The sequence below is a fragment of the Prionailurus viverrinus genome, chromosome E2, assembly GCF_022837055.1.
Source record: "Prionailurus viverrinus isolate Anna chromosome E2, UM_Priviv_1.0, whole genome shotgun sequence".
In the NCBI taxonomy this organism is placed as follows: domain Eukaryota; kingdom Metazoa; phylum Chordata; class Mammalia; order Carnivora; family Felidae; genus Prionailurus; species Prionailurus viverrinus.
The window spans coordinates 25770330-25788316 of NC_062575.1; the positions used below are offsets into that span (position 1 = coordinate 25770330).

General features: G+C 37.1%; 1 long non-coding RNA gene across 1 annotated transcript in view; it reads right to left on the reverse strand.

The window, feature by feature from the left end:
• Window positions 1-1157: 1157 nt before the first annotated feature.
• The window catches only part of LOC125153329 (uncharacterized), a 34260-nt gene continuing 17430 nt past the window's right edge, over window positions 1158-17987 (reverse strand). Inside the window, exons 2-3 of the long non-coding RNA XR_007147461.1 lie at window positions 7641-7743; window positions 1158-1267 (exon numbers count right to left, since the gene is read on the reverse strand). This is a non-coding gene — a long non-coding RNA (uncharacterized LOC125153329). The remainder of the gene's footprint in view (window positions 1268-7640; window positions 7744-17987) is intronic.

Consider the following 17987-nt stretch of genomic DNA (forward strand, 5'->3'; position numbering starts at 1 on the left):
TCAAGGCTCATCTCTGGAGGGTGTCTCAAGCTCATCCGATGGGACAAATACATGTCAGCTTCAGGAAGGTTGGAAGGAGAAAGAGAGAATTGCTCAGGAATAGATCTGACTGAGAGAGTGCTCCTGGACACAAGGATCTTTGAGGGTGAGTACAGACTCTCAGAGGTGCTCATAGGCACTGCCACATGAAAAAAATCCTGCGGGTGCCTGGGTCTCCATCCACGAGCTCATGAACTGACATACTGTGCCCTGGCCAGGGGTGGGGTATTCAGGAGTAGGATCTGCTTTATCCCATTCCTGCAGGCTTGCCACTGCAGAGACCAACAATAGATGAGCATGTACTACAGATCTTTAAACCTCCCAGACAGGACATACATGGTAATTGGACTGGGGGTAGGCAAAAGACTTTTCCCTGACGAGACACAATCTCTGGTCAATCACCTGCCAGACAGGGCATTGTGCTGCCAGCCTAGAGTAAGGTATCATGTCCTACTCCAAGATGTCATAGGGCAGTGTGACAAACTCTGACATGCTGTGTCCATGCCCATGCACCTGACAGGGAAGAGAATGGAAGTAGTCATGGGCAGAAGAGAGAAGGAGGCTCAGTAGGCCTAGGGAACAGGGGGCAGGGAGGCAGGTGGTCAAGAAACCATCCCACAGCATTGCTGTGACATGATACTCTGTGCAAGCTAAAGTTCCAAGCTTGGGTATGTGCTCCATTGACCCATTGGATTTCACTTATAAAATACAAATTCAAAAGTAAAATTACTAGGAATTTCAAGTTGGCAAATGCAGAACACTAAATCCCAAGTACAGGATCCTTCTAAATGTGAGGCCTTGTACAACTGCATTGGTCACATGCCCATGAAGCCAGCCCTGACTGTGAGGCAGAGAGTAATTATGTACAGAGGTTAGGAAGTTTTTCCTGAGAAGGTGAGACCTGAGTGATGAGAAAGATCTAGACATGGAGTAGGAAGAGATAATTATTATTAAAACAGACTGAATGTTTGTGTCCCCCAGTCCTCCAAATACATATGTTGAAACCTAATTCCCAAAATGATGGTGTTTGGGGGTGGGGAGTCTTGTGAGTGATTAAGTCATGACGGCACTGGAGGAGTGCTCTTACAAGATACCTCAGAGAGCTCCCTTACCTCTTCCATCACGCAGAAAGAACACAGTGAAAAGATGGCCATCTATAAACCAGGAAGTAGGCTCTCACATACCGTATCTGCTGGCATCTTGATCTTGGACTCCCCAACCTCCAGAACTGTGAGAAAAAAAAATACTTGTTGTTTATAAGCCATTCACTGTATGGTAGATATTTTTAGCAGCTCAAATGGACTAAGATACCTCTTCCCCTTTTTTAAGATTGAGTAGGTGAATTAGCCTGTGTGTGACAAAAATCCCCATTAGCCAGATTCCAAACTCTTTGTTTTTAAACAGTGTTGTATTTCTGCTTTTACTTGGGAAGGCTGTGTTTTTCCTATAGAAAGAAACCAAGGATACTTTTTTATAAAACCAAGGGTAAGTTTGTCAAAAAGCTGCAGTTATACTTCATAGCTCAATGAAAATAAAAGAACAAAACAAAAACAAAAAATCTGAACACCAAAAAAACCGTATGACTTACATATAAATTATGAAAGGATCTCTGCAATCAACTTAATTAACATGCCCAAAGTTTTGTGCATGTGTTTGTGTACTGTGTATGGTGTGTGTGTGTGTGTGTGTGTGTGTGTGTGTTCACGCACGTGTGTGTGTGTGTGATGATATTTAACTTAAGATCTTTTTGGCAGATTTCAAGTACAAATCAAGTATAAAACACAGTATTCTTAACTATTGCTACTTCCTGTACATGTAGAATGTAATCTTGCTCAACTGAAATTTTGTACCCTTTGGCCAACGTCACCCCATTTCCCTCTCTCCCAGTCTCTAGGCACATCAATCTGTTTTCCCTTTCTATGAGATTGGTTTTTTAAAGATTCTACAGGGGCACTTGGGTGGCTCTGTCAGTTGTGTGTCCAACTCTTGATTTCAGCTCAGGTCACGATCATATGGTTCATGAGATTGAGCCCCACATCAGGCTCTGTGCTGACAGTGCGTAGTCATCTTAGGATTCTCTCTCTCACCCTCTCTCTCTACCCCTCCCTTGTAATAAACTTAAAAAAAAATAAAAATAAAGACTCTACATACAAGAGAAATCATACAGTGTTTGTCTTTCTCTGACTTAGTATTAATGCCCTCTAGCTCCATCCATGTTATCACATGGATGTGATATTCCTTTTCTTCTTAGGACAGAATAACATTCCCCTGTGTATGTAATCTAATACTGTATTTTCTTTACTCTTCTGGCAAGGGAAATTTAGGTTATTTCTATATCTTGGCTATTATGAGTAATACTTTGATGAATATGGGAGTGAAAATATCTCTTTATCATCTTGTTTTCAGTTCCTTTTGGATACGTGCCCAGAAGTGGGGTTACCAGATCATAGAGTAGTTCTATTTTTCATTTTTTCACTTTTTAAATTTATTTTGAGAGAGTGTACGTGCATAAGTGGGGGAGGGGCAGAGACGGATGGAGAATCCCAAGCAGGTTTTGCACTGTCAGCACAGAGCCCAAGGCAGGAGCTGATCCCAGGAACCATAAGATCTAGACCTGAGCCGAAATCAAGAGCCAGATGCTTAACCAACTGAGCCACCCAGGTGACCCTCTATATTTCATTTTTTGAGGAATCTCCACAGTTTTCTGAAATAGCTCTACTAATTTGTATTCCCACCAGCAGAGTACAAGAATTCCTCTTCCATACTTCCTGACCATCACTATTTCTCTTTGTCCTTTTAACAACAGTCATCCTTACACGTGTGAAGTGCTATCTCATTGTGGCTTTGATTTGCATTTCCCGGATGATTAGAAATGCTGAGGGGTGCCTGGGTGGCTCAGTCGGTTGAGCGTCTGGTTTTGGCTCAGGTCATGATCTCACGGTTCATGAGTTCGGGCGCACATCAGGCTCTGTGCTGACAGCCCAGAGCCTGGACCCTGCTTCTGATTCTGTGTCTCCCTCTCTCTCTGTCCCTCCCCCACAAGCACTCTGTCTCTCTCTGCCTCTCAAAAATAAAGAAAACTAAAAAAATAAATAAGTAAAAAAGAAATGTTGAACACTTTTTCATGTACGGTAGCCATTTGAACTTATTTTGAAAGTGTTTATTTAAGTACTTTGCCCATTTTTAATGAGATCATTTGTATTTTTGGTATTGAATTGTATGAGTTCTTTATATTTGGAGATTAACCCTTTATAGTTTACAAATATTTGTTCTCATTCCATTAGTTGCATTTTCATTTGCTATTTTCTTTCTCTGAAGCAACTTTTTACTACCCAACGTGTCTATTTTTGCTTTTGTTGCCTGCGCTTTTGGTATTATATCAAGAAATTATTGCCAAGACCAGTGTTAAGATTTTCTCTGTTTTTTTTATTGTTGTTGTTGTTTTGTTGTTGTTGTTGTTGCTGCTGCTGCTGCTGTTGTTGTTGTTGTTGTTGTTTCAGGAGTTTTATGGTTTCAGGTCTTACGCTTAATCCTTTAATCCATTTTGAAATGAATTTTGTGTGTGTGAGACCAGTACAATTTCAACTTTTTGCATATGGATATCTAGTTTACCTAACAGCATTTATTGAAAACACTATCCTTGGGGCACCTGGGTGGCTCAGTCGGTTAAGCATCTGACTTCGACTCAGGTCATGATATTGCGGGCCGTGAGTTTGAGCCCCGAGTTGGGCTCTGGGCTGATGGCTCGGAGCCTGGAACCTGCTTCCGATTCTGTGTCTCCCTCTCTCTCTGTCCCTCCCCCGTTCATGCTCTGTCTCTCTCTGTCTCAAAAATGAATAAACGTTAAAAAAAATAAAAAAAAAAGACTATCCTTTCTGCATTGTGTGTATTCCTCCTTGAGGATCAGTTGACTGTAAATGTATAGGTTTACTTCTGAATTCTCATTTCTGTTCCATTGGTTTATTTATCTGCTTTTATACCAGTACCATATTGTTTTGAATACTGTAACTTTATAATACCATTTGAAGTCAGAAAGTGTAGTGCATCTAGCTTTGTTCTTCTTGATCAAGGTTGCTTTGCTATTTGAGGTCTTTTGTGTCTCCATGTGAATTTTAAGGTTGTTTTTTTCTATTTATGTGAAAATCTCAATAAAACTGTTTTTTAAAAAAAATGGACATACAACTTTTTCTATTTATGTGAAAAATTCAGTAAGACTTTTTAAAAAAGAAAATACAACTTTTTGTAATAAACAACAACTACAACAAAACCCATATGCAAAGAATGCTCTTTTGCTTAAATATCATCCTTGATTTCCAGTCACCAGAGCTTGAACAAAGACATTTCAAGTTTCTGATTCTTGTTTTAGCCTTAACTCCTTCCATTTCTCTTCTTATCCTAATACTCTAAAATTGGGGAGTTAACAATATTTATAGTTGTCTAAACCTACCATGCCATTCCACATAGGTTTTGAATCTTTGTACATGATGTTTCTCATCCATTCAATGACCTATTCCCAGTCTTTACACCTAAAAATCAATAAGGATATATTCAAAGTCCATCCCAGAAGTCAACTTACTTCTCTGGAAATACACTACTTACCTGTAAGAGATATTATGTTCTTCTTACTGTGTAATACCAAGGTATTTATTCTTGAGCTCACTGCCTCTATTGACTATTTGTTCATACCAGTCTTTCCCATGACACTAAAAATCCTTATGTGCATGAATCACATAAACTTCATGTTTATAGGGTTAACATTGTGCTTAATTCATAATAGGTATTCGTTTCATGCTAATTGATTTATGTTCCGCCCATAGGATATTTTACCTGTCACGTCCCTCTGCCTGAAGGGCCAGTAGCTCATGTAAAAAAAAAAGTTTTCCTAACCAACTCTATAAAAATGTATCAGACAGGCCATATTTTTAACAGTTGAACAGGGGAACAAATAAGGAAATGTCTCTGTCTGTAGGCCATTCTGATGTTGAATTTTCTTGCCAGCAGTGTTCCCAATTAATGTTCAAGAAACACCATTTGTTTTAGACAATCATTCAATGATATGTTTTGTTTTGTAAAAGAACAGCATTTGACTGTATCAAGACAGAAACAGACAGACAGAAGACAATAAAAGAGTTTTCTTTTTACTGTCTATTTTCAAATATAAAATATACATCAAGGGTAGTTTTTGAGGTCTGCTTGTTTTTCTGTATAGTTATTATGCCCATTAGGCACCCAGGGAAACAAACAGGATGCACAACTAAAATACTGCAGAAAAATAAAAGCTCAAGAATCTAGCAAAAATACGGTGTTTAAACTAATATATCTTATTTTATCCACAACATATATACTCTTATTAATATAATATTTTATGAATATAAAAAATAAATATAAGTATATAAATGTGTGTGTGCTTCCATTGTGACAGGCACAATTAGTTTGTATACAGAAGCTCATTTATTCCTCACAACAATCTTGTAAGGTCAATGTTATTATTTCACAAAGGTAAGATTCAAGCTTAGAAAGAGATTGAAAGATTTAAATTTTGATATCCTTGATCTCAAAGCTGATGCTGTTGGTCTACTAAATACTAAAACCAAAATGATAATATCAAAAACAATAAAACAATCTTAAGGCACTGACTGAGCCCTCATCATACACTCATTCTTAGTGCTATAGACGCATGATACAATTAAATTCTCACCCCTACTCTATTAACCTGTTCTCCCCATTTGACAGAAGCCCAGAGAATATAGTAGGCACACGGACTACACTGTTTTCACATCATGGCACTGAAGTTATAAGAACTCTAGTTCCTAACAGCTATGTTTCAGAATCATTTATGTGTGTAACAGTCTATATGTAATATCTGTACACTTAGAAATACCCAGGTAAATATCAATTAACAGTCAAATTTAAACTTTTTAGAGACAATGTGCTTGACAGATGTTATTACTATGTCAAAATAGCAGAAGTGCACATCAGTTTTACCACTGTCTGTGATAAACAAGCAAGAAATTAATGGAGTAAGGACTACTGAATCACACAACACTATTCATTCCTTTAACTAGATGGCTCAAGGCTTTAGTCTAACATTCCTGTTCGATTTCTATTTTTTGTTCTTTTCATTCTTATGTTAGTTTTCTTCTGGTTTGCCTTCTTTTTCCTTCGCATCAGTCATCTTTCCTCATTATAAAAATATGACAGAGTCTACTACTGCTCTTTCTAATAAGTTCTATGCTTGGAAATCAGAAAATCAAACCTGTCCTCTTAACCTATGGAAAGGATATTTACTTGGATAGTTACTGTGAATCAATATATAGGAGACATAATGTTAAGCTAAAAGCCAGTGAAGAAGTCCCCACCTTTATAAAATAAGAGTCTAATCTAGGAGGCAATTAAAGAGAGAAGTTGTACACAGAAATGATAGCTATGATAAGTAAAAATTATAAAGATGATACGAATGTATATGGTAGAGGAAACTGACCAACTATGGGAATGTGTCGAAAGAAACAGTTATTATTAAAGTGACGATTATTCACACAGTCATACATAATGATCATAATTTTGAAGACCTATTTCCCAATACCTGGTCGAGAAAAGTGAGAAGCAAAGAATATATTACTACTTTTGTACCATCCTTTTCTGGTCTATTGTTCAGCACGACAGTGGCCCACCTTCATGTTCCATAACCATTCTCAGCCTTTATATAATTACATGTTAACAAAAAATATATTCCATAATTAAAGTTCTATAGTTTATGAGAGTTATGTTACACGTGAATGCTAGATAGATGGAGAATATACACTCAGGCTCACTTTTCTCCTCTCCACTTTCCTCTCTACTTTTTCTTGTTCTTCCCAGTGAAAATGAATGTATCACCATTAAAAGTGCAGGTTCTAGAGACAACACAGCTGGATAAACAGCTTGGCTCTATTCTGTAGAATTTGTGTGAACTTGGGTACATATTTAATTTCTCTGTGCATGAGTTTGCCTATATACAAGGAAGGGATACAAGTTGTAACTTCCTTCTCAGGGTGTTGTTGGGATAAAATGAAAAGGCTCCTGGCACATAGTAACTGTTCTATACATATTAGCTGTCATCACTGACAGGATTTTAGCATACTCGCTGGATCCTGTTAGCTTTTACTGTGCATCCTATAGGCCCAGCTAACCTCCTCTAATTCTTCTTTGGGTATTCTTGTTGCTTAGTTTCATTCTCAGATTTAGCACAGGCTTCTTGAGACTAGAACCATCGTCTTATTTTTAGAACCACATGCATCCCCCAGAAACTTAAGACTTTGTGACAGACTCTGTCACTCAGTCTCTCATTTTCATTTATTTCCTCACTTTTTATGTCAGCTCATATGCTCTAGTGGTCAAGGAACTTAGTTCAGGTATGGCATTCTCCTCCTTGAATAGCTTTGGATGATAAATACATGAGGTAGTATCAAAGGAATAGAAATCATGCCAGTGAGTTCTACATTCCCACAAATGGCCTGCTTTCACATGATACAGATTCAATGTACTTGAGAACCACAAGTAAAAATCACTCTTTGGGTACAGAAAACTACAAATGAAAAGATTTAGTTTTGAAACATATGTACCTGGCAGGTTTGTGCATGTGCTTTGTTTTGGATTTTCTCATCTTGTAATCTGCATTGTTTGTGCTGACAATTCCTTCTGAAAGGGATCATGAGTGACTTCCAGCTGGAAGAAAGAGAAGAAAGCAAACAGCTTGTAGGCAAATGCACAAAAAAATCTGGGCTTCTTCTAAAATGGCATGCACAAGCTTGTAACTATTTAAGTCTCAATATCTCTACGTGGAAGTTCATCCTGCTATAAACAAGAAAATAGGATTTTTTTAAAAAACACAAAAATCTTGACTTTGTTTATGGGAAACCATGTTCCCTGTTCTCTATTATAAAATCTCAGGGATAAAAGGGACATGAAAAGAGTGTGAAGTCTAAACTCTTTTTAGACACTTGTGTGTTTTATATATACCACAATGATTTGAGACAAGCAAGGATGGTGAGAAGATGGAAGGGGTAGAAGGAATAAAAAAATCGGACTGAGTTAGAGAGGGGTAGTGGTTTGGATATTATCAGGTACCTGATGATTGGCTGATACATGGCTTCTGTCTTTGGGGAATGACCGGGAGTCCATTATTATCATTATATAATACAAATGAGGATCAGGACTTACTGAATGCCTACTGTGTGAGAAGCACTATGGTATGTGGTACAGTCACAAAAGCTTCTTCAAGTCCCACAAAGATGCAATAAGACAGATACTAGCATTATTATTATTTTATACACAGGAATACTGAAGCATAAATTAAGTAACCTCACCAAGGTCAAACACTCATCAGAGAGCTGTGATTAAAAGCCAGGCTGTCTTACTCCAGGCCCTTGTCCTTAATCATCATGCACCATCCTCTCCAAAGCATGTGAACTGCAGTACTTTGAACACTGATGTGCATACACTATACACAGACTCCCAGATTCCACAGGAATAAAATTCTCACCACCTGGTCCAGAAATGTAAGCATTTACCAGATTGCAAATAACTTCTTAAAAGGATGCTAGGAGCAATAACAATACCCTTCTACTTATATTTTGTCTTAAGTAATTTAGCTGTTGGTGTCCCTGGAGAAAAGACTATGCTTGCAATTGTAACCAATATACATTATTTATCAAGGTACATGATTTATAATCAGAAGTTCCTTAAATTATACAAAGTGTTATACCTGAACCAAGATACAATTTGCGTATAGAAGCTTCTTCAAATATAAAATCTCATTCAAAAACATATGAGAATTTTCCAAACAAATAAAACAACATTGTAAGTATTACACTGTGACTAATCACCTCTTTTATTCATATTTTGCACGCTTGCTAAAGATAGCTTTATCTTTGATAAACTTAAGATTTACAGGGGTAACAGATGAACAATTAGAAGATACTTTTGTAAGTGAGTAACAGAGTATGTACTTAGTAATGATTAAAAAGAAATAGTTACCAATATATTTTTTTATCTTTCAGGTATCAGTGCCATATAAATTGCTTTAAACTATTACATTAATACACTTGGTAGCACGATGATGTCATCGGTACTCCGGGATTCCTGGGAAAGAAAGGTCTTTGTAAAAGACTAAAGTGTAGAAGAGTTCATAGAAGGCTTTAGAAAAGATGCTGCTAGATCTGAAAGGTGAGGAGAATAAAACACAAGAATCAGAAAGGAGCTTCCAGGAGAACAACATATGCAAAGAAGCTCAGAGGTGTGGGAGAATAAGGGGTGACTGGTGAACAGAAATTGTAGCTATAAACTTGGAGGTTGTATATGCCATCCTAGAGAGCATAAATGTTACACTGAAGATAATGAAGAGACAGTAATTTGGTGTCTGCATTTTGGAAAGATCTCCTCAGAAGATAAATCTACCAAGTACACAACTGATATGGAGGAACGAAATGATGCAACTCTGAGACAGAAAGTTATTGCTGTATCTCTATATATGTCTTTTTTCCTAGATTACATTTCTTTTGTAAATCAAGAAGCAGCACAGAATGAAGGCATCAGAGCCAAAGGTCTTCAAGGCCTAGTTCTAAATTACTATGGCTAGGGGCACCTGGGTGGCTCAGTCAGTTGAGCGTCTGACTTCAGCTCAGGTCATGATCTTGCAGACCATGGGTTCAAGCCCTGTGTAGGGCCTTGTGCTGACAGCTCGGAGCCTGGAGCCTGTTTTGGATTCAATGTCTCCCTGTCTCTCTGCCCCTCCCCCACTCATGCTCTGTCTTTCTCACTCTCAAAAAATGAATAAATGTTAAAAATAAATTAAAAAATAAAAAATACATTACTATGGCTAATACGTCGTTAAGAGACAGACACTTGTTTAATATATGACCTAGTATTTATTTACTTTAATTGAGACTACTTTATATACAGTAAAATGTTCAAATCTTAAGCAGATGTTTTATATTTCTATGTATGCATTCAAGATGCTATTGGGAAAATGTGTATAACATTCTGTTCATCAGAAGAAGTGATAGATATATGAATTAATTAAAATTACAGGGCGCCTGGGTGGCTCAGTCAGTTAAGCGTCTGACTTTGGCTCAGGTCATGATCTTGCAGTTTTGTGAGTTTGAGCCCCATGTCAGGCTCTGTGCTGACAGCTCAGAGCCTGGAGCCTGCTTCAGATTCTGTGTCTCCCTCTCTCTCTCTCTGCCCCTCTCCTGTTCATGCTGTCTCTGTCTCTGTCTCTCTCTCTCTCTCTCGCAAAAATAAACATTAAAGAAAAAAAATTTTAATTCAAAATTATTTTTTATGATCTATTTACCACGTCCCACATGTAAGCTCATGGAATCAGTTCTATGGAAAATAGAGAGTTTACTTATATGTGGTAGGGAAAGCTTGTCAAATAAAACTCAGTTGAAGCCGCAAAGTGCTAAGTGTCATGAACAAGCATAAGGAAAGTTCCATGGTTGTTGAAAACAAACACACTGCATCATTTCCATTTTTGGAGAACAAAAATCCATTCTGGGAGCTATGGGTATTTGAATTGCAACTTAAGTATTTAGCAGCGTTTAAATCAACAGAATACCAAGAAGACTAAAATTTTCAGTCACAAAAACAATGACAGGGGCGCCTGGGTGGCTCAGTGTGTTGAGCGTCCGACTTCGGCTCAGGCCATGATCTCACGGTCCGTGAGTTCAAGCCCTGCGTGGGGCTGTGTGCTGACAGCTCAGAGCCTGGAGCCTGCTTCAGTTTCTGTGTCTCCTTCTCTCTCTGCCCCTCCCCCCTCACGCTCTGTCTCTTTCTCTGTCAAAAATAAATAAACATTAAAAAAATTAAAAAGAAACTGATATATTTCAGTTCTCTATGCTTCAGAGAACCAAAACATTGATGTCAGGGCAAGCTTTTCCTCAAGGTCGCTGGTTATTAATGTAAGATACCTAATGGATAGGAGGAACCCTGTGTGAACATCATACAAAAAATACAGATATATTTTTGGAAATACACATAATCACCACAAATATTATAAAGATTTAATAATTAATTTAGAACTAAAATAATAATTATTAAACCAATGTACCTTTATAAGCATTAACTATTTATGGTGTTTGTTTTGGAAATTCCAACCAAAAACATTGCACAGCTAATCTCTGTTAATGTCTGACCTGCTTGTGTCAGAGGGATTAAAAAAAAGACTTAAGTAAATTAGTCATATCCCACTTTTATATCCTTGAGCCTTGGCAAGGGAGCCTTAAAACCCTCTTATTTTAGTATGTGACAATAAATTCTTGGCATTTTTGGCTTCTGTAAGTGTAGGTTTAGAATCTCTATGGTCCCTTGATAGTTCAGTTTTCATATTACTACTACTAAATCTGATTTGGAGTACTCCATTAGTGAAGAAAATTTATTAATTTGAAGGGAGAATACACATATGTTTAAATGAATAAATAATTTATATTTCCTTTAAAGGAGATAAAAATATCATTGAGTATTTTCATCTTTTACTTTTTTTATAAAGTAGGTAACTTTTGACACAAACAGGTTTGAGCAGACTCCAATATCTGAAATACTGTGAAAGATATTTTATAAACTATTCCAGTGCCAGATATTCTAATTAATAACCCTGAAATTCAATAAACAAATCTCTGTTTGGTATTGCAACTATTCAAATATTTCTAGAAATGTAAAATTTATTAGAGTATTGGCTTCTGTTTTCCATATCATCTTTGCTAGAATTACTAATAACTTCCATGTATTGATCTAGAAACTCCTACTCCTGAGTTCAGTTGTATTAGATCAGAGATAATAGTGTAAGTTTAGCTTCATTGGTGAAACAGGACTTAATTTCAATCTTGTTCTCTTAGATTTGGTACTTGATGGCACTAATCACACCGTCCAAGCTTAATCCTTATAAGTAGACTTCTTCTTTCTCAGGTGTTCTGCCTAGCACTACACTTACATGAACTTGGACACCAGATTTTTACTGCTTTAATCTAAAAACCATAAACTGACTTTGAGGTATCCCTCCCTTGAGGACTATATTGTCTTTTCCATGCCCACTATATGTGAGAAAATGTCACCTGGATACCATCCCCATGGCCATCAGTCAGTTTTCACCTATTCCTTATGGATGTTGAATTATGAGCCTTGGTTATTCTCACCTCCTTGTGTCCATGGTTTATACCACATGATTTTACAACCCCTTTCACTAGAGGAAAAAATGTACTTTTCTGCAACTTTAATTTAGACTCAGTGTAATGGTTTAAAAGAGACACAAATCTTTGATGTTCTAATTATCCATTGATAGATGAATGAATAAGGAAGATGTGGTATATACACACACACACACACACACACACACACACACACACACATATTATGCAGCCATAAAAAATGAGATCTTGCCATTTGTGACAACATGGATGGACCTAGAGGGTATTATGCTAAGTGAAATAAGTAACACTGAGAAAGACAAAGACCATATAATTTCACTTATGTGGAATCTAAAAAAAAAAACAAAACAAATGAATAAACAAAGCCAAAAGCAGAATCAGACTTATACCTACAGAGAACAAGCTGATGGTTGTCAGTAGGAAGAGAATTGGAGGAGGGAAAATCAGTGAAAGGAGTGGAAGATACAGGCTTCCAGTATGAAATCAGTAAGTCACAGAAATAAAAGGCACAACCCGGGGAATATAGTCAATGATATTGTAATAGCAATGTATGGTGACAGATGGTATCTACTCTTGTGGTGAGCACAGCATATTTAGAGAAGTTTAATCACTATATTGTATACCACATACTAATGTAACATTGTGTGTCAACTCTACTCAAATAAAAAAAAAATTAAAACTTTGACCCTCCTTTCATCAAGAGGCAGGGGCTAATTCCTTTACCCTGGAATGTGAACTAGCCCTAGTGACTAGTTTGTAACTAAGAGAAAATATTATAAGGTACACCGGGTAGCTTCTCAGGCCACATCAGTAGAAGTCATACAACTCCTGCCTGGTTTTCTGAAACACTTGTTTAAAAAACCCTGAGTCACCATGTAAGGAGTCTAATGAACCCAAAGCTGGAAAGGCCAAGTTTAGGCAATCTGTTCAACAGTCTCAGCTGATTGTGCTATCCAGCCATCCCAACCCAGACCAGACATATGAGTGAAGAAGTAATCTTGGAAGGGGATTCTCCAGACCAACTGGTCAAGTCATTATCCATTTCAATAATCTTAGGTGAGGACCAGATGTCATAGAATAGAAAAGAGCCATTCATACTGTGCCTTTCCCAAATACTTAGCCAACAGAATCTGAGAGAACAACAAAATAGTTATTTTGCACCAGAGATTTTGGGTTTAACTTGTTTCACAGCAATTTGTAACTAGAAAACTAGCTAGTCACTTTGGATGATAAGATATGGGTAGAAGTGACTGTGTGCCATTTATAAGCCCAGACCTCAAGAGGTCTTACTAATTACATCTTTACCTCCAGCCCCTCTTGGGCATCTGTCATTGCTAGAATAAGACCATACTCTGGCTAACCTGATATTCTGTGGGATATGTAAATATGCAGGCCAAGTCTGTGTCCACCATAGAGTGAGGAGCTAGGTCCAGCTGTCCCCATAGTTTGAAGCACAGCCACCAAACCACATCCAGACTAGTTGCCTGTAAACCACCAGGCAACTTACAGATTCATGACCAAGTATATAAATAGTTGTTTTAAACCACCCGTTTTGGGGGTAGTCAATTATACAGCAAGAGTGGTCCAAAACACCCCAAAATTCGTTCTGTTACTAATCATAATTGTTAGATTGTTTCCCATTAAATAACAAGGCAAATCATGTCATTTTTTATTTTGTACTTCGGATTTTTGGAACTTCCACTCAGGTGCTCACTCATCTTGTTGTATGTGCTGCATAGTCCTAGAAGGTCATTCCCATAGTTGACTTCAGTTATGAAAGAGAATCAATGTTTGGGGAGTACAGATTTTGTGTAACAAAAATAATTAAAGAATGGGCTTTCTTTCATATCTCCCATTTTGGCATTTCTAGTCTCCTCTTTCACACCCTTAACTTTAAACAAGTTATTTCCCAATGATTTCTGAGTCTTCAAGCCTCTTTTATAAGTATTCACTGTGCTTTCTTCAAAAGACAGAGATTATCTTTCTCTTTATTTTTCTTTTCAAGCCTATAAATGCACAAATGCATTGCATAGTTCTAAATCAATCAATCAATCAATCTCTCTCTTTCTTTTCCTCCCCTTCCTCCACCATTATGGGAGCATTTCAGGATTATTTTCTTGACCATCTGTTCCTCAGAAAATGATGGCGACCACAAAGTTCAGGGTTATACAGACATGCGGGATGATGGCATCAGTATTTCTTGCTCACACACAGCCCCCAAAAGCTCAAAATTGCGTTTACCAGTAAATTCCAATTGCAAAAGCCAGATGGAGAACTGAAATGTGATGGAGCAAGATGCTTAATTCCATTTCAAATGTTTAATGACTTGCCATTTGTAGATAAAAGATTAGAAAATTAACGTAAGGTACCGAAGTCAGGAAATGTGGGAACATTAGGATAGAATCTGTAGATAAATTTTTATAAATGCCTAGAGTGCCTGAAAGAAATATCATCAACATTATAAAATGAAAATTCTGGGAAAGATCTTTGAGAATACCTATTGAATTTTATAGATGAAGAAACAGACTCAAGGTTAAAATGCTTCAAATGCTTCACGATTCTACTCAATTCAATTAAATGGCAGAGTGGGGGGGGGGTTCTGAAGTAGACATTACAGGAAAAATTTCCCCCCTAAATTCCATTATTAAGAGGTAGAAAGAAAGAGAGACAGGAGAAAGAATGGTAGTGCCAGGAGAGAAGAGAATAGTAAAGAATGAAGTAGAAACGTAATGCTATTAATCAAAGGAGAAAGGAAACTGCATGAGGGGGCCTCCGCCTGCAGAGAAGGAGGGTAGGAACCTAAGAACTGGACTTTTTTGCCTGTCACTGGGTGTCTTATTTTATTCTCTAATAATTTTATTGAAAATTAAGCTATTCAACTTAAATTACAATGGGTGGGGGAGGCCATAAGACAAAAAATTACTTTTCCAGAATCTTAATTCTAAATTAGGCCACCCCAATGCCAAGATTCATGACCTTCTTTTTACTACATCACACCAACTCTGGAACAGAAAAGAAGGGAAATGGGCAAAGGAGATCTGCTGGAAGACATGAGAATAGAATTGGATGTTTACAGGTCAACAAAGTGGAATCCAATATTTTGCTCCACTATTTATCTGCTGCTTCACCTTGAGGAGCTTATTTCCCCATAGTGTGCCTCTATTTTCCCATCTCTCAAAGGAGGAATATTTTAAGGACTGAATGGTATAACTGGTTAAAGCAACTGGCATGTTTTAAGTACTTTTTGGATGTACAGATGCTTAGATAGGTTTCAATGGTACACAGGACTAGAATAGAGAGAAAACTTCGCTCAAAATAGACAAAATCAACCAACAAACCAACCAAACCAAAACCAAACCAAACCAAAACCAAAAAACAAACAAGAAACAACAAAGTATTTTTTGTTTCAAGTTTTTACTTAAATTCTAGTTAGCTAACATAGTGTAATATTAGTTTCAGAAGTAGAATTATGATTCATCATTTACAAATTATACCCAATGTTCTTCACAAGGGCCCTCCCTAATACCCATCACTCATTTACTCATCCCTCATCCTACCTCCCCTCCAGCAACCTTCAGTGTTTTCTCTATAGTTAAAGTCTGTTTTATGGTTTGCCTTTCTTTCTTCCTGCCATGTTCATCCGTTTTGTTTCTTAAATTTCATGTATGAATGAAATCATTTGGTATTTGTCTTTCTCTGACTTATTATGTTTACCATAATACACTCCACCTCCATCCACATCATTACAAATGGTAAGACTGCATTATTTTTTTATGGCTGAGTAATATTCCATTGTACAAGTGTGTGTGCGTGTGTGTGCGTGTGTGTGTGTGTGTGTGTGTGTGTGTGTGTGTGTGTGTTCTTCTTTTCCCATTCATCAGTCGATGGACACTTGGGCTCTTTCCACAGTTTGGCTATTGATAATGTTGCTGTAAACATCTGGGTACATGTGCCCTTTTAATCAGTATTTTTGTATCCTTTGGGTAAATGCCTAGTAGTGCAATTGCTTGACTGTAAGGTAGTTCTATTTTTAACCTTTTGAGGAACTTCCATATTGTTTTCCAGAGTGGCTGCAGTAGTTACCATTCCCATCGACAGTGTAAGAGGGTTCCCTTTTGTCCACACCTTCACAAACATCTGTTGTTTTCTGTGTTGTTGATTTTAGCCATTCTGACAGGTGTGAAGTGATATATAACTGTAGTTTTGTTTGCATTTCACTGATGATGATTGATGTTGAGCATTTTTTCATGTGTCCCTTAGCCATCTGTATATCTTCTTTGGGAAAAATGTCTGTTCATTTCTTCTGCCCATTTCTTAACTGGATTATTTGTTTTGGAAAGTTGAATTTGATAAGTCTTTATAAATTTTGGATACTAACCCTTTATCAGATATGTCATTTGTAAATATTTTCTCCTATTCTGTAGGTAGCCTTTTAGTTTTGTTGATTATTTCCTTTACTGTGCAGAAAATTTTGATTTTTATGACGTCTCAATAGTTCATTTCTGCTTTTGTTTCCCTTGCCTCCAGATACTGGTCTAGTAAGAAGTTCCTACAGCTGAGGTAAAGTGTTGCTGCCCCTGTTCTCCTCTAGGATTTTGATGGCTTCCTGTCTCACATTTAGGTCTTTCATCCATTTTGAGTGTATTTTTTGTATGGTATAAGAAAGTGGTCCAGGTTCATTCTTCTGCATATCACTGTCCAGTTTTCCCAACACCTTTTGTTGAAGAGACTGTCATTTTTCCATTGGATAGTCTTTCCTGCTTTGTCAAAGATTAGTTGACCAAAGAGTTATGGGTCCATTTCTGGATTTTCTATTCTGTTCCAATGGTCTAGGTGTCTGTTTTTGTGCCAGTACAATACTTGATGACTACAGTTTTGTAATATAGCTTCAAGTCCAAAATTATAATGCCTCCAGGTTTGCTCTTCTTTTTCAAGATTGCTTTGGCTATTTGGAATCTTTTGTGGTTCCATAAAAGTTTAGGATTGTTTTCTGTAGCTCTGTGAAAAATGCTGGTGGTATTTTGATATGAATTGTATTGAATCTGTAGATTGCTTTGGGTAATATGAACATTTTAACTACATTTGTTCTCCCAATCCATAAGCATGGAATGCTTTTCCATTTCTTTGTGTCCTCTTCAATTTCTTTCATGGAGTACAGATCGTTTACCTCTTTGATTGGGGTTATTCCTAGGTATCTTATGGTTTTTGGTGCAAATGGAAATGGGATCAATTCCTTGACTTCTCTTTCTGCTGCTTCATTATTGGTGTAGATAAGAGGAACTGATTTCTGTACATTGATTTTGTATCCTAAAACTTTACTCAATTCGTGTATCAGTTTCAGCAACTTTTTGGTGGAGCTTTTGGGTTTTCATACATAGATTATCATGTTGTCTACAAATAGTGAAGGTTTGACTTCTTCCTTGCTGTTGATGCCTTTTATTTCTTTTTGTTGTATGATTGCTGAGGCTAGGACTTCCAGTCCTATGTTAAATAACAATGGTGAGAGTGGACAACCCTGTCTTGTTGCTGACCTTAGAGGAAAAGCTTGGTTTTTCCTCATTGAGGATGATATTAGCTATGGGTCTTTTGTAAATGGCCTTTATGATGTTGAGGTATGTTCCCTGTATCCCTACTTTGTTGAGGGTTTTTATCAAGAATGGATGCTGTACTTTGTCAAGTCCTTTTTATGTATCGATTGAGAGGATCATATTGTTCTTATCCTTTCTTTTATTAAAGTAGTTTATCATATTGATTGATTGATTTGCA